This window comes from Hyla sarda, chromosome 4, assembly GCF_029499605.1.
Source record: "Hyla sarda isolate aHylSar1 chromosome 4, aHylSar1.hap1, whole genome shotgun sequence".
NCBI lineage: Eukaryota > Metazoa > Chordata > Amphibia > Anura > Hylidae > Hyla > Hyla sarda.
Window position 1 is genome coordinate 332,742,794 of NC_079192.1, and position 24,344 is coordinate 332,767,137.

A 24,344-nucleotide genomic window follows, 5' to 3' on the forward strand; every position below is an offset into this window, starting at 1 on the left:
GCTTTATCAACTAGTAAGCACTAGAGATGGCTGCACATACACAACTTGTACAATGATCTATTTGCTTCTAAGCATTATTTAAAAAAAAACTAACATATTGTTACTGTATCTTTTGATCATATCATGCAAGCCTGCTTGCCATCACAAGGCCATTTGATAATAGCAGGTCCCCAAACCTAAAATGGTATAGCACCAGGTGCTGGCCATCACCGCCATGACACCAAGCTCAGAGAGGGAATGACCTAGTGGAAAGGCAGCCCCACTGCTACCCAACCAAGCCCAAAGTCTGGGCAATGCCACCCCACAGACAAAGCACCACAGCAATAATGGCTGCCACACAGCACACCCGTGTGAACAGCTACCATATTCCCTGCCAGGGGACTTGGATTGAAGCTGGTTGACCACTGGGCCATTCCCCCTAGGGATATTAGTGTTACAATGGTGGTAGTGGGGGCGGTCACTGCCCAGTGCTACGCTATTTTAAGTTAGGGACCCTCCCTTTAAGTGGCCATGACGTAGCAAGCAGGCCTGCACACTTTGATCAATAATGCTGGGAAGCAAAAGATCACTGTACAGAATGTAAATGTGCGGCTATGTCTGTTTTTCTACATTTGAGGCTGTAAGCAAAAACTAATTGACTTTGAAAATGAAAGGGAATTTAATTTGACTTACAGGGACAGGAAAAAAGGGAAGAAGGGAAGAGGGTGTGGGACAATGCTGACCTTATGTTTATTTGGTATCTGATTAAGGAGACTGGATGACCAGACTACATCTCTAAATATGTGGGGCATGCTCTGAGACCACCCTTGTGGTTGTATTGGATGTGTCTTTTATGTTCTTATTACATTCTCAGTAAGGGTTCAGTTGAAGGCCATGCACTTTTCATGATGTATTTTCCTTAGGCTTATAGTCAGTATACAAGAAGATTCAATATTTTCTATAACTTTGTAGTCATGGGTATCTAATCTCAAAGCTGTTTTTATAAGGTTATTCCAAGATATAGGGATCGTACTATTGGTTGACTATCTGCACTTCCCCCTTATTAGTCAGATGGGCAGCAACCTTATTAATAAAAAGGGATGTAAATGATAGGCTCAGAGGGGTGGGAATATCAGGCTGAAAGGGGCATAACGCTCAGGGGTGTGTGACTGTGGGGCTGAGGGGGTGTGGATCAGCCTTGTCCAGGCCTAGCATCTACAGCAACAGCCCTTTTTTAAATAAAATATCCACCAAGAGAAAGAAAATACACTGGGCACTCACGGTTTAATGCTTGTGTGGATTTTATTCAGAACGGTACATCAGTGCGGCAGACGCTCATGCAGGGATGTTTCACACCTTTTTTAAATAAAGTCCCTGCCTATCTGACTATTCATAGAAAAGTAAATATAGTCACCCAAATAGCATGTTCTCTCTTGTATCTTGAGAACAGGAGGGAGCTCATAACAACTAAAGAAAACTGTGCTGGAATGAAGGAACCTAAGGCTACAAAATAGTGTTGATAATGCCGGTACCCGGCATATATTAAAAGGAACATTGGGCACATTGGGGGAGATTCATCAAAACCTGCCTATAGGAAAAGTTGCTGAGTTGCCCACAGCAACCAGCAACTCAGCAACTTTTCCTATAGACAGGTTTTGATGAATCTCCCCCCCTATGTATTTGCAGCATTTATAAAGATATGAGATTGTTATACAAGCGTGTTCTATGTGTAGCAAGCTGTGAGAAAGCACCTTTTGGGTTTAACTATATTAAATTTTATATATGTTCTGTGACCATAGTGTGCTGAAAACATCTATTCTATTTATTGCCAACCTGATTCCTTCTGGGTTGCTTAATGAAAAAATTACAAATACCTATTTCCATGGCAAATTGTAAAGCCACAATATTTTTTTTATCTATCTATCTATCTATCTATCTATCTATCTATTGATTAATATAATTTAACCTCTTGGGGACACAGGGCGTATGCATACACCCTTCATCCCCGATCCTTAAGGACTCAGGGCGTACCTGTACGCCCTGAGCCCGGTCCCGGTGTTTAAAACGGGGTCACGCCGTGACACCGCATGACACCGGGTCGGTCCCGGCTGCTATTCGGTCCCGGCTGCGATAAAATTGTGATGTTCCGATAAGCTGGGACACAGGCGGAGGTCTCCTTATCTGTCTCCGCGGCGTCCGATCGGGGTTTTATTGCCCCAAGCCTGAGCTACAGGCTTGAGCAATCAAGCCCCTATCTCACTGATCTGTGCAAAGCTATGGCTTTGCAGGGATCAGCATAAGAGATCAGTGTGTGCAGTGTTATAGGTCCCCATGGGAGCTATAGCACTGCAAAAAAAAAAGTGAAAAAAAGTAAACAAAAGTCATTTAACCCCTTCCCTAATAAAAGTTTGAATCACCCCCCTTTTCCCATAAAAAAAAAGTGTAAATAAAAATAAACATATATAAACATATATCGCTGCGTGCGGAAATGTCCAAACTATAAAAATATATCATTAATTAAATCGCACGGTCAATGGCCTATGCACAAAAAAATTCCAAAGTCTAAAATAGCGTATTTTTGGTCACTTTTTATATAATGAAAAAAATGAATAAAAAGCGATCAAAAAGTCTGATCAATACAAAAATGGTACCGATAAAAACTTCAGAACACGGCGCAAAAAATGAGCCCTCAAACCGGCCTGTATACAGAAAAATTAAAAAGTTATAGGGGTTAGAAGATGAGAATTTTTAACATAGAAATTTTCCTGCATGTAGTTATTATTTTTTTCCAACCTATATAAGTAGGGTATCATTTTAACCGTATGGACTTAGAGAATAAAATTAAGGTGTTGTTTTTACCAAAAAATGCACTGCGTAGAAACGGAAGCCCCCAAAAGTTACAAAATTGCATTTTTTCTTCAATTTTGTCGCACAATGATTTTTTTTTCCGTTTCGCCATGGATTTTTGGGTAAAATGACTAATTTCACTGCATAGTAGAATTGGTGGTGCAAAAAATAAGCCATTATATGTAATTTTATGTGCAAAATTGAAAGCTTTATGATTTTTAGAAAAAATGAAAATGCAAAAACGGAAAAACGCTGAGTCCTTAAGGGGAAAATATGAGTCCCTAAGGGGTTAAAGACCAGAAAACAGATGGGAACACATTAGCAGGTTTCAATGTAAATTGTACAATGCTGATACAATCACAATAACCATGCAAACTCTGTGAGCTTTATAGAAATCATGGATGCATAAAAAAAAAAAAAATCTTGTAATGGACTGTCCAGCCATGTATAGGCAACCCTAGTTCTTTTATGCAGTTTTTGTCCTGTGTTTATATGCAGTATGGCAGTGGTGAATGATACAGCCCTGGGTACTATGTTGCAATAAACTATTCACAAGGAAGCCTGACATAGGATGCAAGAAAGGCTGTAAGCGTGCTACTGCATCAAGTGGGAATACCTACTTTAGTAGTAATCTAGAATACAGAAAACATGCATAGATGATTTCTATATATCTAGGGCACATAAAAACATCCACCCACAATAGACACCACAATGGGAAAGTAACTGAAGTAATTTCTCAAATGAGAGATGGGATGCTGTACCATTGAAGAGCCCTATTAATGTAACAAAAAAAGCCAACTAGACTCCAAAAAAATTGAATAAACAACCAAGAAAAGGGAGCTATTTGAAAAAATACACAATAAATCTTTATTGAAGAAAATGTACACATTCAAAGCAGTGTATGAAAAATACATTTTAAAACAGGAGGAATAGACGACAAAGAGGCGGCAAAACCTGTGACAAAACACTTGTCAAGCAGTGATGGATATAATTCATAAGAGTACCATGTAAACAGAAAGATGTATAGCAGCTGAAAATTTAAATGTGCAAAATGGCAGGAAATCTGGACAACATAGGTCCTAAAGTGCAGGTGCAACTCACAGATCGCCACAATAAGCACAAAAGTAGTGAAGCTGAACAAACATCAAACTATTACATACCAAATGATATAGAGAAGTACTGCAAATTCCAGGATGCCGCCAACCCTACACGTGTTTCGGTCCGCTGACCTTCATCCGGGGGTGACGGCATCCAAGCAACTATGGGTATTTATATGGTGTATGACCAATCACAGAGCAAATGTATGGATTACTAACCTCTAACACCTGTATAGAGCGATCCGCTCTGCGCCATCACCAGTGGCCGCATCCCGGAAGCCCGCATCATGTGACGCCCATGCAACAAAGTCACATGAGCGGCACATAGAGAAGCGAGATCCGGGAGTACGGCGGCCGGGGAGGAACAGAGCAGGACGCGTTCACAAGGGAAAAAGTATACCGAGGACCCCTAGTGGGTAAATCAAGGTATCGCACCCAGTACTAACAATAAAGTGACTAAGTGTTCCAGAATTAAACCAAGATGGGATAAAGAGATGCAGCATAATTAGGATGGTAATTAATATAAAAGGGCAGCATAATAAATATGAAACAATATATGTGTATATATAGGCATAAAGAAAATCTTTCACATATATGTAAAATATACAAAATTTCCATTAATAAGAAAATATATATAAAAAAACAGATGGCCCTGCCCACAACCAGACAATAATCGAGGGGGCCCGAGATCTCGTTCTAGATCTAGCTCTATCTCTTCAATGTCTTCAGCAAGTGAGAGCAGCTCTGGGCATGGTTGATTTAACCATCGCAATCGTCAACTGAAAAGGAAAAATGAAATTCCTCAAACCTCAGTAAAACGAAAAACAGAATCACAAGCTGGACTAACTCCTGGAGACGCTAATCTCAAGGTAATCAATCTATCTAGCTTTCAATTTTCTGAAGTTGATCTGTCAGTTCTTGCCAAAGGTTTAACCTTTTTACCTTCCGACAACTTTGATCTCTTTACAGCAGTAAAGGACCTACATTTATTTGCACGGTCACTGATTTTTAAAAAGTGGTTTCACAGAAGGGAATTGGAGGAATTCTCAACAGCAGAAGAAAGGGCAGCACTTCGCATTTTGGATGAACTGTTACTGGAACAGGACACACCCCTAGAACAGCAGGTACCTCAGAGTATTAAAAAACGATCCCAAAAATTCCCCCCATTATCTGTATGCCCACCTGTTGAACTATTTGTAAAATTAGTAAAAAATGAATTTCAAAAATTGCCCAAAACTATTTGTAATGATAATCTAACACATCAACAGCAAGAGTCACTTAGACGTCTTTGTAGCCTACCTGACATTGTGTATAAACCCGCAGACAAGGGGGCAATATAATGGTGTGGCCCAAAAAAATTTATGAGGCTGAGGCATACCGTCAGCTGAGAGATCAAACTTGTTACAAGAAACTGACCTATAATCCCTTGTTTTCTTTTCAATCTAGTCTGCACCATATTTTGGATGCGGCAAAAACAGCTGGTACAATCTCTAAGGAAATGGCTGATGCGTTAAAAGTTACACACCGTATGATACCCATGTTATATTTGTTACCTAAATCAGGTACAAAAATCCGACACGCCCCCCAGGTAGGCCTATAATTTCTGGGAATTCCAGTCTCACTGAAAATGTGGCGAAGTTTATTGACTGTAAGCTTAAACCACTCGTTGAATGCCTACCTTCCTTCATCAGAGACACCACTGAACTACTACAAAGGATCGAGGGAATCCATCTAGAACCGGATACCCTATTGGTCACTTTGGACATTGAGTCATTGTATACCAATATTCGACATACAGACGGCATTACAGCAGCACAATTTTTCCTGGAAATCATGGTGAGATTCATTTTGCATTTGTTAGAATTCACTTTAACTCACAATTTTTTTTACGTTTAACGGGTCTCTCTTCCTTCAGCTCCAGGGGACAGCCATGGGGGCGGCCTGTGCGCCGTCATATGCTAATCTGTTCCTTGGGGCTTTGGAGAGGGACCTGTTCCTGGCGGATCATGGGGACGTCTCGATGGATCGTGTCCTATTTTGGGCGCGTTACATCGATGACGTCCTCATGATCTGGCAGGGCGATTCTTTTCAGTTAACTCAGTTTATTTCATTTTTGAACCAAAACTCAAGGAACATCCGGGTGACATACAGCCACGATGCTAACCGTGTACAATTTCTTGATGTACTCATAGAGCGTGACTCTACTGGACATCTACAGACCAACTTATTTCGCAAAGAGACATTGGTAAATTCTTACTTACATGTTTCATCGGCACATCCTCCACACATGATAAAAGCAGTACCTTACGGGCAATATCTTCGGGCTAGGAGAATCTGTTCCACTGAATCGACATTCCATCAGCAGGCAGATGATTTAAGACAACGCTTTAAGGACAGAGGATATAGCAATCGGAATATCAAGAAGGCCTACAATCATGCTAAAGTTCAACAAAGATCCCAACTTCTACGACCTAAACAACCACTACCTACTAATGAGCAGGTACGTTTTGTCACTAAATTTAATGTACAGTGGCATCAAATGTACGGAGAAGTTTTGGCCCATACTGACGGTTGAACACATTTTAAAACAGTATGTGACAGACAGACCAGCAATAACGGCACGTAGAGCACAGAATCTCAGAGATATGTTGGTTAAAAGTTAATATATCCCTATACCATCACATCCATTTGGGATAGTGAATCAGCCGTTAGGGTGTGTACCATGTGGACGGTGTGTGGCCTGTCCAAACATTGAGCGAACTTCTGTTTTTTAAGATTCTTCAGGCTCAAGACAATTCTCTATTCGACACTTCATCGCCTGCTCAACAAAAGCAGTTATCTATTATGCAACTTGCCCTTGTACCAAGATATATGTGGGACTTACCACTCGGGCCATGAAAATCCGTGTAAGGGAGCATGTGCAGGACATCAATCTGGCACGGGCAACAGAGGCCTTAGAAGATCTGAAACCGATAGCGAAACATTTTAAGCAAATGCACAACTGTGACCCTTCTTTATTAAAGATCCGTAGAATCGACCACATAGACCTAGGTATGCGTGGTGGGGATATTGGGAAAAGACTGGCCCAATGTGAGAGACGGTGGATCTGGCGCCTCAACACGACTCAACCATGTGGTTTAAATGAAGTTCTTAGCTTTGCTCCCTTCTTGTGATTAGGATGGAGATTTTTTTTTCTCTGACTGACCCCCCTCTTAGATGGTTTCCTTGTAACTAGTGGTTTTAATCTTTACTGTATGGACAGGTTCTGTTCAATTTTATTTGGTTTTAATAATTGTCTTTTTCTTTCTTATGTTTTTCCAGATTATGTCACAGAGCTATGTTTTCTTCTCATTAGAGTGTTTCTGAATATGGAATCGTACTCCTTGGAACCCTAGATATACGTCTAGCCAACCATTAGACATATTGACTTTGTTTATTCCTCTTGGGATGGAGCGGCATAGGGGCTCTTGAAATGTTCATTGGAGCAAGTTAATATATATATACTTTTTCACAATATATTTGTCACTTCACATGTGCTGCACTTTTTAAGTTTTTTCACGCTTTTTAGCACGTTTTTTTGTCACTTTATTATGTTGTTGGTTGACCTCCGCGCATGTTTGTATGTGCACTACATCCATGCGATAAGCGGTGGTCGCCCAACAATTACTGTACATCAATGTGTCAATATGATTTTATATATATCTTTTCATCTAATATTTACTCATTAATATTATATTTTTTTATTCATGTATGGTTATATTTTATATCACATAGCTTTACCCCCAAATACACATTCTCCTCACTTCTTCACACATATATATATTTTTTTATATAATTTTTTTATCTACTTACATCATCATCACATTAATTGCTATTTATATCACATACAATTTTATTATTTCCCTTCATATCATCACACTTTATATCCATTTATTTAATTTTTATGTATATGTGTATATATACATGTGTATATATAATTTTTTTTATATATATTTTCTTATTAATGTGAATTTTGTATATTTTACATATGTGTGAAAGATTTTCTTTATGCCTATATATATATATATATATACACATATATTGTTTCATATTTATTATGCTGCCCTTTTATATTAATTACCATCCTAATTATGCTGCATCTCTTTATCCCATCTTGGTTTAATTCTGGAACACTTAGTCACTTTATTGTTAGCACTGGGTGCGATACCTTGATTTACCCACTAGGGGTCCTCGGTATACTTTTTCCCTTGTGAACGCGTCCTGCTCTGTCCCTCCCCGGCCGCCGTACTCCCGGATCTCGCGTCTCTATGTGCCGCTCATGTGACTTTGTTGCATGGGCGTCACATGACGCGGGCTTCCGGGATGTGGCCGCCGGTGAGGGCGCAGAGCGGATCGCTCTATACAGGTGTTAGAGGTTAGTAATCCGTACATTTGCTCTGTGATTGGTCATACACCATATAAATACCCATAGTTGCTTGGATGTCGTCACCCCCAGATGAAGGTCAGCGGACCGAAACACGTGTAGGGTTGGCGGCATCCTGGGACTTGCAGTACTTCTCTATATCATTTGGTATGTAATAGTTTGATGTTTGTTCAGCTTCACTACTTTTGTGCTTATTGTGGTGATCTGTGAGTTGCACCTGCACTTTAGGACCTATGTTGTCCAGATTTCCTGCCATTTTGCACATTTACATTTTCAGCTGCTATACATCTTTCTGTTTACATGGTACTCTTATGAATTATATCCATCACTGCTTGACAAGTGTTTTGTCCCAGGTTTTGCCGCCTCTTTGTCGTCTATTCCTCCTGTTTTAAAATGCTTTTATTCATACACTGCTTTGAATGTGTAAATTTTCTTCAATAAAGATTTATTGTGTATTTTTTCAAATAGCTCCCTTTTCTTGGTTGTTTATGTAGTAGTAATCTAGAAAACAAGTTATCCCATCTACTATCCCATGGTAGTGGCAGGGTGCCCCTGAGGACCTTCTAGGGAGACTGAGGTGGTATTGATTTCTGGGCTGGGACAGGGTGCCATGAGGGAGACTTCCAAGATGAATAGAGCAAAGGGCTTTTCCATAACTGGGATGGGGTGTTGAAAACCAAAAGTATAGCAATCTTATCAGGGCAGTGGGAATTGGAACAAAAAGAACTACTAAGAAATATCTGCCATCCACAAGCTACTGTTTAAACCTTCTTTGAACTTCATTACAACCAACATTTGTGTTCGTTAAACTGCAAGGCTCCAGTGCATGATGCATTTGTAGAATTAAAGGGGTTCTCCAATTTAATGTAAAAACTAAAAAAAAAACTATACTGTGCTCACCTTACCCACTCCAGCACATTTGCTCTGATCCACCATGTTCCTTGTGTTTACATATCCTGGCGACACTCTGTCCTGGATCTCTTGATGTTCAAAACACACTACAGCCTCAGTGACTGGCAGCAGGGGGATCCGAATGTCATCACGACAGGTGGGACAGAACAACAAAAGGGTATGTAAATACAAGGACCAGGGCAGATCACACAGTTGGAGAGTAGGCATGGTGAGTATAGTGTACAATTTGTTTTATAGCTCTAGCTAGCAGCAGTTACATTTTTGATTAAAGAACTCTTTTAAAGAGTTTATCCAAAATTTGAAAAACAGAGCTGATTTCTTCCAAAACAGCACCACACCTGTCCTCAGGTTGCAAGTGGTATTGTTGCTTAGTTCTATTAGTGGATGGAGCCAAGTTTTAATACTACACATAACATTAAGACAGATGTGGAACTGTTTTTGGAAGAAATTAGCTCTGTTTTTCTATTCCTAGATAACCCCTTTAAGTTGCAGTTCACCCCTGCATCTTCTGTTTTGATTCTGATCAACTTCACTTCTGGGTGTTACTACTACACATGCAGTCTTTTTCTGCAATTGATATTTTTCCATGGCAATACTTGCTAATTCCTGAGCCAATATTTACCATTAAAACAGGATGCAACTGGAATAAAAAAAAGGATGCCGGTTCCTTTCTTCTTGTCTGCATAAGAACAGAACCCAGATGGATCCTGTTTTTGTAACACAGAAGTCAATGGCAACAGAAAGCAATAGGATAGATTTTAAAGGGAAACTGACAGCAGCGTCACCCACCCTAACCTGAATATACAGGCAATTAGTGCGGATGATGCTGATAAAAATGCATTTTACCTGAGCAACTTGTCTCCAGCATTTTGAGCAAAGCTGCTCCTACCCACTCCAGCCCAATATCACCTTTTATTTGCATATTTGGAAAAATACAGATGCTCAGCAACCTATTGAGCTTTCAATGAGCATCATTGTCCTAAACCTGTTATTCTCAGTCTATTTTCCTCCTAAGAATAATCTGGCGGTTCATCTGATCGCTACAACTAAAGCTTTAATACTCTTGAACTGATGTCAGACCTCTCCCCCATCCCTTGTAGAATGACGGAACAAGGTCAACCAAATCTTTATGTTTAAAGAAATGATCATCTGGTCCAATAGGACACAATCAGTTTGCTACTCTCTGGGGTTCTTGTGTTACTTCTGTCTACTATGCCTCTCAACTCGATCCATCATTCACCCCACCACCAACCCCTCCTGAATTACCTGAAGGCCCCCTTGGATGCTTATCTACGATAATTTCTGCCTCCAATTATTATCCATTTACTATCATGTCTACCTGTGCTCCCACTCTCTTCCCTTGTCTTGTCACCTTTCCTATGTTCAGCTTAGAACATCATTGTTGACTCTATTATCATGTATTGCCTTTAACCCCTTTATTCTGTCCTCACTACACGTTACCCCATGGTGAGTGTGCAGTCTGACATGCAGATAAACCGCCCTATTCTTCAATAGCCAAGACTGTATGGTGAAGTCTGTTTTTATTGAATCATAGGAAATAAGCCACGGTGAAACTAGAAAACAATAGAGCAGATAACATGAATGAACACATGTTCATATACAACTAACATATCAGCATAATACAAGACAGCTGAAACATAACACGTCATAAAATGGATGACATGAGGAGAGCTGGTCTGCTGGTTACAACTTAAGACATAAGAGTCTGTGTAGCTGGAAGCAGCTGTGGCTGAGAAAATCTGTCGGGCAAGTCCATAAGATTACCAGCGATGCTGCCACATGGGACAATGGAGGATGAAGTCTTTCCCTTCTTAGCACAGTTCTCTTTCCCAGAATGCCTCACTTCACTGAGAAGGGATGGAAGCAGCAGAGGGACAAAACACTGAAAAGCAAAGTCAGCCACTAGATGGAGTGTCTGTGTAATTCGACTCACTTTACAGCACATAAAGATGCTGGAGGCATCACACCCTGCGGTACTCATCCCAGTCCGCAAAGTACATGGGATTGTATCGCGTAGAAATTCACTGAGATTGTAATGTCATGCTGAGAAACTCTTGGTGTAGCCATTCCATGTTATTCCATACATATTGATCCAAACTGCTATATTTGTTATAACTGGAAAACTTAAAGGGGTATTCCAGGCAAAACCTTTATATATATATATATATATATATATATATATATATATATATATATATATATATATATATATATATATTAACTGGCTCCGGAAAGTTAAACAGATTTGTAAATTACTTCTATTGCAAAATCTTAATCCTTCCAATAGTTATTAGCTTCTGAAGTTTTCTGTCTAACTGCTCAATGATGATGTCACGTCCCAGGAGCTGTGCATGATGGGAGAATATCCCCATAGGAACCGCACAGCTCCCGGGACGTGAGTTATCAGAGAGCAGTTAGACAGAAAACAACAACTCAACTTCAGAAGCTAATAACTATTTGAAGGATTAAGATTTTTTAATAGAATATAATTTTTCCGGAGCCAGTTGATATATATATATATATATATATATGACATTCTGTAGATCATTTGGCATTAAAACGATACTCAATTTATAAGTGTCCCAGGAGGGGGGGGGGTCCCCCGCGATCAGGCATTTTATCCCCTATCCTTTGGATAGGGGATAAGATGTCTTTGCCCGAAATACCCCTTTAAGTATAGCATTATACAGTGTGATCGGCGTTCTGCTGTTACAGTCTGGCTTAGTCAGAGGCAGGTGAGGGAAACCTTCTCTGCAATTTTAGGTCATCATGGCAGAAGTGCAATAAGCCCCCTGAACTAGATGACATCTATGCTTTTATGCTTAAGACGCCGTGATTGACATTGATCACTGCACTCTGTTCTTAGCAGTGAGTGTCCGGCTACTGATAGTAGCGGACACTCACCACTATAAAGTGAGCTCGCCAACAAATTGAATAAAGTTGACATGTTATTTTAACAGCATGGTAAACATCTTAAAAAATAAAATATAATAAATAATGTTGATATTGCTATCCCTATATCACTATAAATTAATAATAGTTTTTTCAACTCTGTATTAAAGTGCAGTAGACTGTACCTTCCTACACGGACAGGCTTTTCTTAGACATACACACAAAATGATAATCCCAACAGGCACTTTGCTCATCCAAGCAACTCAGAACATGTAGAGCCCACTGACAAAACACTGTATTTCTGAAATGTTACAGACTTAATTTTTAAGGTCAAGACACGACGATTACCACTTATAAAAATTCTAGTTAGCTAACAGAATAATGTGCTTTACAATGAAATTCTTACAGTCAGAGAAGGTAAAACACCAGTAATACCAACAGTAGTCACAGACTTATTAAAGGAACCTGTCAGTTTTACACAGTAAGGGCTAAGTACTAGTGTTGAGCGGCATAGGCCATATTCGAATTCGCGAATATTCGCGAATATATGGACGAATATTCGTCATATATTCGCGAATATTCGAATATTCGGTATATCCTCGTTTTACTTTCGCAAATGCAAAAATTCGCGTATGCGAAAATTAACATATATGAAAATTAGCATATACAAAATTAGCATACGCAAAAATTCGCATATGCGAATTTTCGCTCGCCAGTCTCGCACAGTAGTATTAGAGCCTTCTTTACACCACACAAGCTGGAAGCAGAGAGGGGTGATCACTGTGATGTGTACTGTGAAGAAAAAAAAAACAAAAAAAACTAATATTCGTAATTACGAATATATAGTGCTATATTCGCGAAATTCGCGAATTCGCGAATATGCGATATTCGCGAATAATATTCGAATTGCGAATATTCGCGAGCAACACTACTAAGTACGGTTCAAATCCCCCTCCTACTCATACATCTAGATATGTAAACTGCGGCACTTAAAAACATATCCCCTATTAACAGGATAGGGGATAGGTGACTGATCGCAGGGGGGTCCCCTGTGATCTCCTTTTAGATGCACTGGCTCTCCCCATGCACTGAGCGGGCACCACTCCATGCATGGAGCTGTATCAATCACCACACGTAGTGGTGGTCAACACGTCCCCTCCATGCATCTCTATGGAAAAGCTGGAAATACACGAGCACTGTACACCGCCTCTCCCATTTATATGTATGGAGGGGACATGTCAACCCCCGTTTTGTGGGGTGGTTGACACAGCCCCATGCATGGAGCAATGCCCGCTAAGTGCATGGGGAGAACCAGGGCAGGTGAATGCGGGGAGTCCCAGCGGTCAGGCCCCCCGTAATCACACACTTATTCCCTATAATGTGGATAGGGAATATGTTTTTATGGGGTACTCCTCTAGAAAACATTTCTTTTTTAAATCAAATGGTGCCAATAAGTTAAACAGATTTGTAAATTACTTAATCCTTAATCTTAATCCTTCCAGTACTTATCAGCTGCTGTATGATCCACAGGAAGTTCTTTTCTTTTTGAATTTCCTTTCTGTCTGACCACACTGCTCTCTGCTGACACCTCACTTTCCAGAGCAGGATAGATTTGCTCCTACTCCTAAAATGAACAGTTCCCACAATGTACAAAGGGGTCAGCAGAGAGCACTGTGGTAAAAAGAAAATAACTTCTCGTGTATCATACAGCGGCTGTTAAGTACTGGAAGAATTAAGATTTTTAATAGAAGACATTTAAAAATATGTTTACCTTTCAGGCACCAGTTGATTAACAGAAAAATGTTTCCCAGTGGAGTACCCCTTTAAGTGCTCAGTATTTTGCAGTCAATCAAATGCAGGAGGAGAAGGTTGCAAGCAGTGATAGGGGAAGAAATGCAAAATGCAAGCAATAAGATGTATTAGGGTTTAAAGCATTTTTAGTTAAACTTTTTTTTGCATTTGTCACCTAGTCACAACAGCACCTTCAACAAGATGGACTCCTCTCCTGGGGACAGGAAACCTAGAGTACAAAAGGAAGTACATCCCTCCTACGCCTTAGTGGTTTGCTGTCCCTAGGAAGCCTGGAGTAGTCCATGTCTTTTGGGAGGCTGTGGATGTTGGTGGACGAAGGTCCTGAGAGGCAGATTTTATCCCTTAGTTTTGGGATATTCAGGGCTTCTATTACGCCATGTTTGGGAGGGTAATTCTAGCAGCACCCCAAGCAGCAGTTAGCTCCCATATTGCCACCTGCCTCCAGCACCCTCTGCCCCTCTGTCCCTGCTGCTGTGATCTGCCTGTGGTCCCGGCCATTCTCCTGAGGTGGGCTTCGGTGCTCGTCCGCTTCTGTAGGGCACTGAAGGGGTCCGGAGCTCCGGCGGAGTCGGGAGCTCCGTTGGCTGTGGTCATCTTGGAGGCGGGGCTGAGTCTCTCTGATCCAGATCAGGAAGTGACAGCTGGGAGGAGATAGGCCAATGTGGGTGCTGGAAGTGACATCAGATGCCGCATCCATGGGACCTTCTCAGAGTGGCAGATTTAAAAAGGAGTTCCTTTGGCTGCCGATCTACCAACGTGTGTGCACTGGACAGCCGTATCTGCTACATATCAAGCCTCCAGGAGGGAGTATAGTGCTGAAAATGAGCTCCACAGAAGAGTCTTCAAAGCGGGACCGTACAGAATCCTCTTCCAGGAACCCATCAACGATACCATGATTTGACGAAGGTGGCAAGTAGAGATGAGCGAATCGAAGTTGACGAACCCAAATTCGTTACGAATTTCATGAAAAATTGGATTTGCAACGAATGCAAATATCACCGTGATACAATCAAGCGAATAGCTTCATTAAACTTCATTTTACAGCGTTCCAGGCCATTGGAGACCTAAAATGTCGGATCCATGTGTGAGTACATTGGGCAGGGGATTATGGGAGGGAGGGAAAAAGCGGCAGGAATGAAGGTAGGAGGGATGACCCTGAATCACATGTGTGATGCAGCCTATCAGCATTCATTGACCCCTGTGATGTCAAAGCCCTATATAATTGGCAGCCATCTTTCCTCTCTTCATTTTGTCTATGCACTCAGAGATAGAGAGAACGGGAGTGTGTGTGTCTGACTAGCTTATACCACAGCGTTACACTGCAACTGCTAGTCACATCAGCATTGGGGAAAGACAGGAGTGCAGAGTGCTGTGCTGTTACACTGAGAAGGATCATTGATAGCCAAACCTCCTATTCACGTTATTGAGCATTGCTGCAGAGAGGAGCAGATGGCTGTCAGCTGCCTCATACAGATCTCCAAGCTGCCTGAACTTTATCAACCATCTTACCACCTCATTTTTCAGCGCAATTCAGTATTTTTTTTTGCTCCAGAAATCATCTGCTGCTCAGAATTGTGTGACAGAGTGCAATTTAGGGTTTAATCACTGTATTTTTGTATTGTGGTGCTGCACTGTTGGGTCCTGCTGCTGTTCACAAATACTTTCTTTTTCAGCGGACTGTAGTGCATTTGTCTGTCCTTATACATGCATAACACATGCCTACATCAAGGCAGTCAACTATTCTGTATCTGTAACAAGTCTAGATACAGGGAAAGTCCTGACTCCTGGCAAAAGTAATCACCTGCTGGTGTTTTAAAAAAAAACTAATTTTTTCTGCGTATAGTTGCGCATATTACTGCCCTCATCAGTGCATACCCCATAGGTACATCCAAGAATTGTACCATTTAGTACCTGGTAATCTGTCAAGGTGCTCCATACCATCAAAGTCCAAACAATAGTATTCACTGGCTGGTGTTTTACAAAAATACAGAGTTTTTTCTGCGTATAGTTGTGCATATTACTGCACTCATCAGTGCATACCGCATACGTACATCCAAGTAGTGTACCATCTTGTACCTGTTAATCTGTAAAGGGCCTTCATACTGTGAAAGGACAGCCATAAGTAATCACCTGCTGCTGTTCTAGACAAATACTGTTTAAAGAGTAGTGTAGCGTATTGTAATACCCTCATAAACACACTAAGTATGTCAGAGAAGTGCCAGGACGTGCACAGAGGAGTGGCAATGGCCTAAATACTTTAGGCAGAGTTGGCAGCAGACTTGGGGCGAGTGGCAGCAGGAGTCGCAGCGAGAGGCCTGAGCTCCCGTTATCAGCCAGTGGTCGTGTCTCGACCAGCAACCCATCTGCCATCGTTGATTGGTTAACACGCTCATCGACATCCTCACAAGTGACATCTGACACCCCCAGTCAACAGTTGGTGGGGTCCTCAGACACAACCCTCAGTTGGCATGGCCCGGGAGCAGTCCCTGTCCTCCCATTGCCTTTGTCCTATGCTGTTCCCTCTCCTAAAGAAGTATCTTATGCTGTGAGTTCAGCTCCACTATTTACTGAGGACGATCTAATAGAGAACAGTCAGCAGCTACTGGCCAGCCAAATAGGGGAGGAGACATGTGCCGCTTGCTCCGCTAGGCGGCCAAGTAGTGATGCGGAGAGTGACGTGGGAGGCGGTGTTGCAAGGGTTCAGGGTCCTGAAGCAGACACTGTTGGGGAACCTGAGGAGGACATCAGTGACGTGCACACCTTTTGATGATGATGAAGCCAATCTCAATTGGGAGCCGGGTGCAGAAGGGGCTTCATCATCATCAGGAGAAGAGAGTTGCATGTTGCCCTTGAGGCAGCAAGGCGGTAGCACGGTTGGCAGTCAGCGTGGTGGCAGGAGTGGAAATTCAGGAGCCAAACGTGTCCGGGGGAGACCACCTGCTTCGCAGCAGCCTACCTTTCCGGGAGGTAGTGGAACAGGGGTTCCTGGAGACGGCGCCAGTAGCAGTCAATTAGTGCGGACTGCAGGTGGGAAAATCAGCTACTCAGCGGTGTGGAAGTTTTTCATAAGGCATCCGGAGGAGGTTCACGTAGCCACATGCAAGATCTGTCTGCATAAGATGAAGCGTGGCCAGGGTCCCAATGTCGGCACCACGGCCCTGTGTCAACACATGCTTCGTTACATTAAAGCGGCCTGGGAGAACCGTGGCTCCGATGTAGTGGTCCAGCCTGCTGCATCACCCAGTGGCCATCCGCTCCCTCCTCCATCCAGCCAAGGCTCCACCACGTCAGCCGAAGGGAGCTGTGTGTCAAACCCTCCTTCTGTCGCTCCAGATGCTACTGCTTCTCCCGCTTTTAGTCAGCCATTCCGCCAACAATCCATCAGCAAAGCCATGTCCAAGAGACAACAGTATGCGCCCACTCCTCCAACGGCGCAGAAGTTGAATGTGCTCCTGTCCAAGTTGCTGATGTTGCAGTCCCTCCCTTTTCAAGTGGTGGACTCTGCACCTTTCAGAGAATTGATGGCTTGTGCCGAGCCGAGGTGGGGAGTCCCAAGCCGTCATTTCTTTGCGAAGAAGGCAGTACCAGCACTGCATAAGTTTGTACAAGAGAAGGTGGGCCAGTCCTTGAGCCTGTCGGTGGGTGTTCAAAAGTGCCGACGTGTGGAGCTGTACCTACGGGCAGGGACAATACTTGTCTTTTACGGCCCACTGGGTAAATGTGGTTCCTGCACAGCCACAACAGCAACTTGGACAGGTCACACTGCTTCCTCCTCCACACTCTCGCTGTCAGGCAGTTGGTTCTGTTATAGTGTGCAACGCCGCCTCCTCATCCTCCACCGTGTCCTCGGCCTCCACTGCATGTCCAAATCTAACGGCGGTGTCAAGCTGTTCTTCACATGGTTTGCCTTGGTCACACAGGGGAAGTCACACAGGGGAAGAACTGCTAAAGTTCATTCGTAAAGAAATCCGAGTATGGCTTACTCGACGAAATCTGGAAATGGCAACCATGGTGACCGACAACGGGAAGAACATCATGTCCGCGCTGCAACAAGGAAGTGTGAAACTAGTGTTGCTCGCGAATATTCGCAATTCGAATTTTATTCGCGAATATCGCATATTCACGAATTCGCGAATATTCGCGAATATAGCGCTATATATTCGTAATTACAAATATTCGTTTTATTTTTTTTTTTCACAGTACACATCACAGTGATCATCCCTCTCTGCTTCCAGCTTATGTGGTGTAAGAAGGCTCTAATACTACTGTGTGAGACTGGTGTGCGAATTTTCGCATATGCGAAAATTTGCATATGATAATTTCCGCATATGCGAATTTTAGCTTATGTTAATTTTTGTATATGTCAATTTTCGCATATGTTAATTTTCGCACACGCGAATATTCGCATATGCGAAAATAAAACGAGAACATTACGAATATGCGAAAATTCGTGAATATGACGAATATTCGTCCATATATTCGCGAATATTCTCGAATTCGAATATGGCCTATGCCGCTCAACACTATGTGAAACATGCGCCCTGCATGGCACACGTGTTGAATCTGGTTGTCAAGCACTTCCTCAAGTCTTCACCGCATTTGCAAATAATCCTGAAAATGGCAAGGAAACTGTGCATGCACTTCAGCCACTCGTCTCCGCCAAGCACACCTTCCTTGAGCTGCAGCGTCAGAACGGTATCCCACAACATAGTCTTATTTGTGACGTTGCCACACATTGGAATTTCCCCCTCCATATGTTGGACAGACTATACGAACAAAGAAAAACCATGACCGATTTCTTGATGATCCAAGCAGATAGGAGTACTCCCCTGTGTAACTTCAATGTGAACCAGCGGCAGCTCATACGTGACACCTGCCGTTTGCTGAGGCCCTTTGAGGAAGCCACATCATTTGTAAGTCACCTGGATTACGCCATGAACTACGTAATTCCACTCCTACATTTCCTACAACAAATGATTGAAACCATGGCTGGTCACGGCAATGGAGACGTTGCGCCTACATCTCACGACCACATGAGCCCTGTGGGGGCTTGTTGGATTTGGTCCTTCGTACCCACACGATGGGGTCCGGGACACTCAAAGTTTGTTTTAATTTTCAAATAAAAAAATTATGGCGCTGCTAGGCCTGGGTCTGGGAATTTCAAATTTTCTCATAGGTAGCACCCGCTATCCAAAATCTTTTTCAAAAATGTCTAAAATTGTGTTGTTTTTTGGGGGGAATTGTGAAGCCCTGCTGTGTACTCGTGCATCAGCCAACTCCAGGCTTTGTCATTTAGGCAATATATGATTTACTGATGCCGCTGTGGGGCCTGGGACGTGAGAATCCAAAATCCCGCTATCCGCTATCCAAAATCTTCGGTTTAAATTTCTTAATTCATCTTTTAATCTTAGGGATTGTGAAGGCCTAGTGCCTACTCATGCTGCTGGCAACTCCGGGCTGCGCCATTCATCCACTATATGGTCTCCTCATGCTGCCAACGCCTCCACGCTGTGTCATTCAGCCACTATATGGTCTCCTCATGGTGCCAACATGTCTACACTGTGTCATTCAGCAACTATATGGTGTCCTCATGCTGCCAACAACTCCACGCTGTGCCATTCAGCCACTATATGGTCTCCTCATGCTGCCAACCCCTCCACGCTTTGTCATTCAGCAACTATATGGGGTCCTGTGCTGCTGTACGGCCGTGATTCTAAAAGTGACACCGGTAATCTGCATGTTATTCTGAATAACAGTATTATTTCACTACCCCAGCACACTCCATATGAATTTTACAACACAGCAAAGTGTTATATACCCCAATAGAGGCTGTATGTAGGCTAGAAATCACCTTTTTTAATATAGATTCAACTCTAAAATACGGATCGAAACAAACTTTTTCGGAAAATACGGCGAATCGGCCGAAATCGAATTTTTGAAAAGTTCGCTCATCTCTAGTGGCAAGTGTATCCATGTATACTGATGTTAGGTACACCCCCCTAAAAAAAAATCCAAGAATAGGGAATGTGCCATTTTTAAAGCTGCCTTGGCGACTGATTAGGATATGCTTAATTGTGCATCCTGCCTTAGAAAAGTTTTAGCGGGAGAAACTCTGTCACTGTTATTACAAATGCATGAAATGATGAAGAAAAGAAAACTACTCGTAAAGGCCTTTTTCCAGTAGCCACCCAACCGCAACCTGTAGTAACCTCTTCTGTTCCTGATGTGATTGAGGAGGATAAAGGTTTGGTTATGGCTCACTCTGACTCAGGTATTTTTTTTTCTTTTTCTATCTGTTGTATGAATATATACCAGTTTTTTTCCTCATGCTATGTGTTAGTCATGGCACGTCAGGATGATTTTTCGGGGAAGCCACTATTTTTGGTGGAGGATACAGATCAATTCATCAAGGCAGTTAGAGCAGCCATGGGGTTTTATTTAAGATCTTATGTTTGAAACTCTTGAGGTCAAGAAATGTAGAGTCTTTCCCCATCCACAAGACTGTCTCACAACTAATCAATAGAGAATGGGAAAATTCAGATAAAAATAGTTTATTCCCAGAGCTATATAAAAACAAAAAAAATAAAATAAACATTTAATGAGACTGATGCCAACAGATTGAGAGACTGTGGGAGTTACTTTAAAACCTGGTAGCTAGATCTATGCTGTTGTAGATAGATCAGCTGTCTACATATTTACAAAATAATGTCCCTAAGGAACAGATTTTGTCTTCTCTGCCAACTATTAAGTAGGTAGCCACTTTTTTAACGGATTCGTTTTCTGATTAAGTTAGGTTGTCAGCCAGGTCAATAGCCTTAACTAATTCGGCAAGGTGTGCTCTTTGGGCAGGAGATGGTACCTCAAAAAATAAAGTTGTGTTCCATAGCATGTGAGGGGGGACTTTTAATTGGATCTGTTCTGAGTGATCTGTTATAAAAAGCTGGGGACAAGAAAAAGGGTTTTCTAGTTACGCAGCCCCCTAGACAGTACCGGTCCTTTAATTTTAGGGGGAGGGGGTAGTCAGAACGAAAACTAAAATCAGTCCCATAAGTGGAAGTTCTCCCGTAGAGGAATTGGGCTCATGTTCAACCAGTCCAGCCCTTCTTCCAAAAAGCCCAGCTCCCAGTGACAGGATCTTATGAGTAGGTGGTAGGCTAAGAGAATTCTTCCCAGAGTGGGAAAGATTTCAGGATGTTCTTGGATCTTACAAACCATCAGAGATGGCCTTCAGTTGGAGTTCTTCAGCCTGTCACCTACTTGTTTCCTAATAACAAAAAATCCCTCAGGTTCTACAGGTTAGTCTTCTCTAGAGGTTGTGTCTTTAAAACAGAAAAGAGTCTTGACTCCGATTCCTCTGGAGGAACAAGGTCAGGGTTTTACTCATCTCTGTTCCTGGTAAGGAAGCCAAACTTGATAAACTTAAAGGCCCTTAACTGCTTCTTTATGTACAATCAAATCAAAATGGAAACAATAAAAGCTAAAGTCAACCTCCTGTTCAGGAACTACTTCATGTCTTCTCTAGATCTAAAAGACGCGTATCTTCATGTACAGATTCACAGAGACTTTTAAAATTACCTAAGGTTAGTGGCTTGTGTAAACTCCCAGTAACCTGCAGTTTTGCGCTCTACCTTTCAGGAAGCCGAGATGGTGGCTCACATCCGATAGGGAGATGGTATTTTCATCCAGTACCTAGACGACTTTCTTCTGGTGGCAGAATCAGAGGATAAGGTACAGATATTTTTGAACCGTAGAACAGAGGTTAGGTTGGTTAATTAATTGGGAAAAATCCTCTCCTAATCCTACACACCAGAAGGTTTTTCTAGATATTTTTTTTGATTCCTGTGTACAAAAATATTTTCTTCCTGGCCCAAAAATAAAGATCACCTCCTTAGTTCAAGAAATCATCAGATCTCCCTAGTTTCTATTCTTCTAGGGTTCTTTACAGCAGCCATCCCTGCAGTTCCCCGGCCCAGCTCCACTCCAGGGAGTTACAGTTAGAACTTCTGAGGGCTTAAAATGGTTATCAGTCTGATATAGACAGGTGTATTGTACTTTCTCCCATTGTTCTTTCCTCTTTAGGTTGGTGGATAGTAGAGGGAAACTTGTCTCAGGGTTTAGACTGGCAGTTGCAGAACCCTGTTGTCATTACTATGGATGCTAGCCCCTGAGGATGGGGTGCCCACATGGAGGATATGAATTTCCAGGGGTCCTGGGAAGAGGAGGTTTTAAGTAAATCTTCAAATTAAAAAGAGTTTTTGGCAGTCCTGCTCTTGAGGCAGTAAGTCCTTCTATCCAATGTTCAGATGTTAAGATTTTTTCTGATAATACCACCACTGCCCGTCATTAATAGACAAGGAACCATGAGGTTTGAGGTTAAGAAAAAATCTCCAATCCTGGCGTTTCACCAAACAGTGTTAGGTTTATCAGTAGTCTAGTAAAATTACATGCAACATTTTGGGCTCGTACTGAGCCCTTTCTCATAAAACAATAGGTAACATCCCGTTCTTAAATAGTCTGTGGTATAAACAGGTTGGAGCTCAAGCCAGGGAAAACCAGTATACCCAAGCTTGTGGCTTCATCCCAGGTGTACCAAGATGGTGCAACAAAACACTACCTGGTTCACAAAATGAATGCATACCATTTAAATATTAAAATATTAATACCGTATATACTCGAGTATAAGCTGACCCGAATATAAGCCAAGGCCCCTAATTTCACCCCAAAAACCCAGGAAAAAAAAAAAAAAAAAAAGTTATTGACTCGACTATAAGCCTAAGGTGGGAAATACATCATCCCCCCCTGTCATCATCCAGAACCCCGTCATTAACACCCTCATCATCATTACCCTGTCATCATCCCCCCTTCATCATCACCGCCTGTCATCATCCCCCCTTCATCATTACACTGTCATCATCCCCCTGTTATCATCCCACACCCCCTTCATCATCACCGCCTGTCATCATCCAACTGTCATCATCCCACACCCCCCCTTCATCATCACCGCCTGTTATCATCCCCCGGTCATCATCCCACACACCCCCTTCATCATCACCGCCTGATATCATCCCCCTGTCATCATCCCACAACCCCCCTTCATCATCACCGCCTGTCATCATCCCCCTGTCATCATCCCGTACCCCCCTTCATCATCACCACCTGTCATCATCCCCCCCCCCCCCCTTCACAATCACAACCTGTCAACGTCTGAATAGTGGTCTTCAACCTGCAGACCTCCAGATGTTTCAAAACTACAACTCCCAGCATGCCCAGGCATGCTGGGAGTTGTAGTTTTGAAACATCTGGAGGTCCGCAGGTTGAAGACCACTGCGGCCTTCGTCATCATCCAGACCCACCCCCCACCCCCTTTAGTTTTGTACTCACCTCCCCTCGGCGGGAAGGAAGGTGAGCTGGTCCAGGCCAACTTTGTTGCAGGGACCGTCCGGTGGGGAGGGATAGTCATTCCGGGCTGTACATCTCCATCGGGGGGGGGCTCTTTTCCGCGCTTCGGGCCCGGAATAGTGACGTTGCCTTGACGACAACACACAGGGACGTTGCGCATGAACGTCCCTGTGTGTCGTCGTCGAGGCAACGTCACTATTCAGTGGCCGGGCTCGAAGTGTGGAGAAGAGGCCCCCCCGGTGAAGATGGACAGCCCAGAACGACTATCCCTCCCCACCGGATGGTCCCTGCAGCACAGTTGGCCTGGACCAGCTCACCCTTCCATCCCACCGAGGGGAGGTGAGTACAAAACAAAGGGGGGGGGGGGGGGGCTGGATGATGACGAAGGCTGCAGTGGTCTTCAACCTGCGGACCTCCAGATGTTTCAAAACTACAACTACAAATCTCCAATTTTATATCAAGACAGGAGACATTCGCATTATGCAAGTTCAGAGCTATGTAATTATTATAATAAAAGGTTGATACAACAACAATTACATAAACAATTTGTAGCACATGAATAATATAAGTTATATTAAAGGATGGACATGGAGACATGGGGTTAAGGTCTAAAGTAGAAGGTTTTGAAAGTGGAATCAGAGGACCAATTAGCTGCTTTGAGAAGGTTGGAGAGAGAACCTCCAGATTGGAATATTTTAGTAGACATGGCACCTCTAGTGGAATGGGCACCAAAGTGGGAAATATCAATATTGGCAAGAGACATGGCAAACCTAATCCATCTAGCAAGAGTAGTAGAGGAGACAGGATGATGAGGTGTACAATAAGAAATGAGGAGTTGAGAAGAAGAAGGATGTCTAAGAGAATGAGTTTTAGATTCATAGGATTTTAGCCCCTTAATGACAATGGACATAAATGTACGTCATGGTTCCGTGGTACTAAACGCACCATGACATACATTTAGG

General features: G+C 42.6%; 1 long non-coding RNA gene across 1 annotated transcript; it reads left to right on the top strand.

The window, feature by feature from the left end:
- The first annotated feature begins 4,585 nt into the window (after positions 1-4,585).
- Positions 4,586-5,751, top strand: LOC130367065 (uncharacterized). Its single transcript, XR_008892066.1, has 3 exons — positions 4,586-4,792; positions 4,893-5,047; positions 5,615-5,751. It is a non-coding gene; the product is annotated as an uncharacterized LOC130367065 (long non-coding RNA).
- Positions 5,752-24,344: the final 18,593 nt, after the last annotated feature.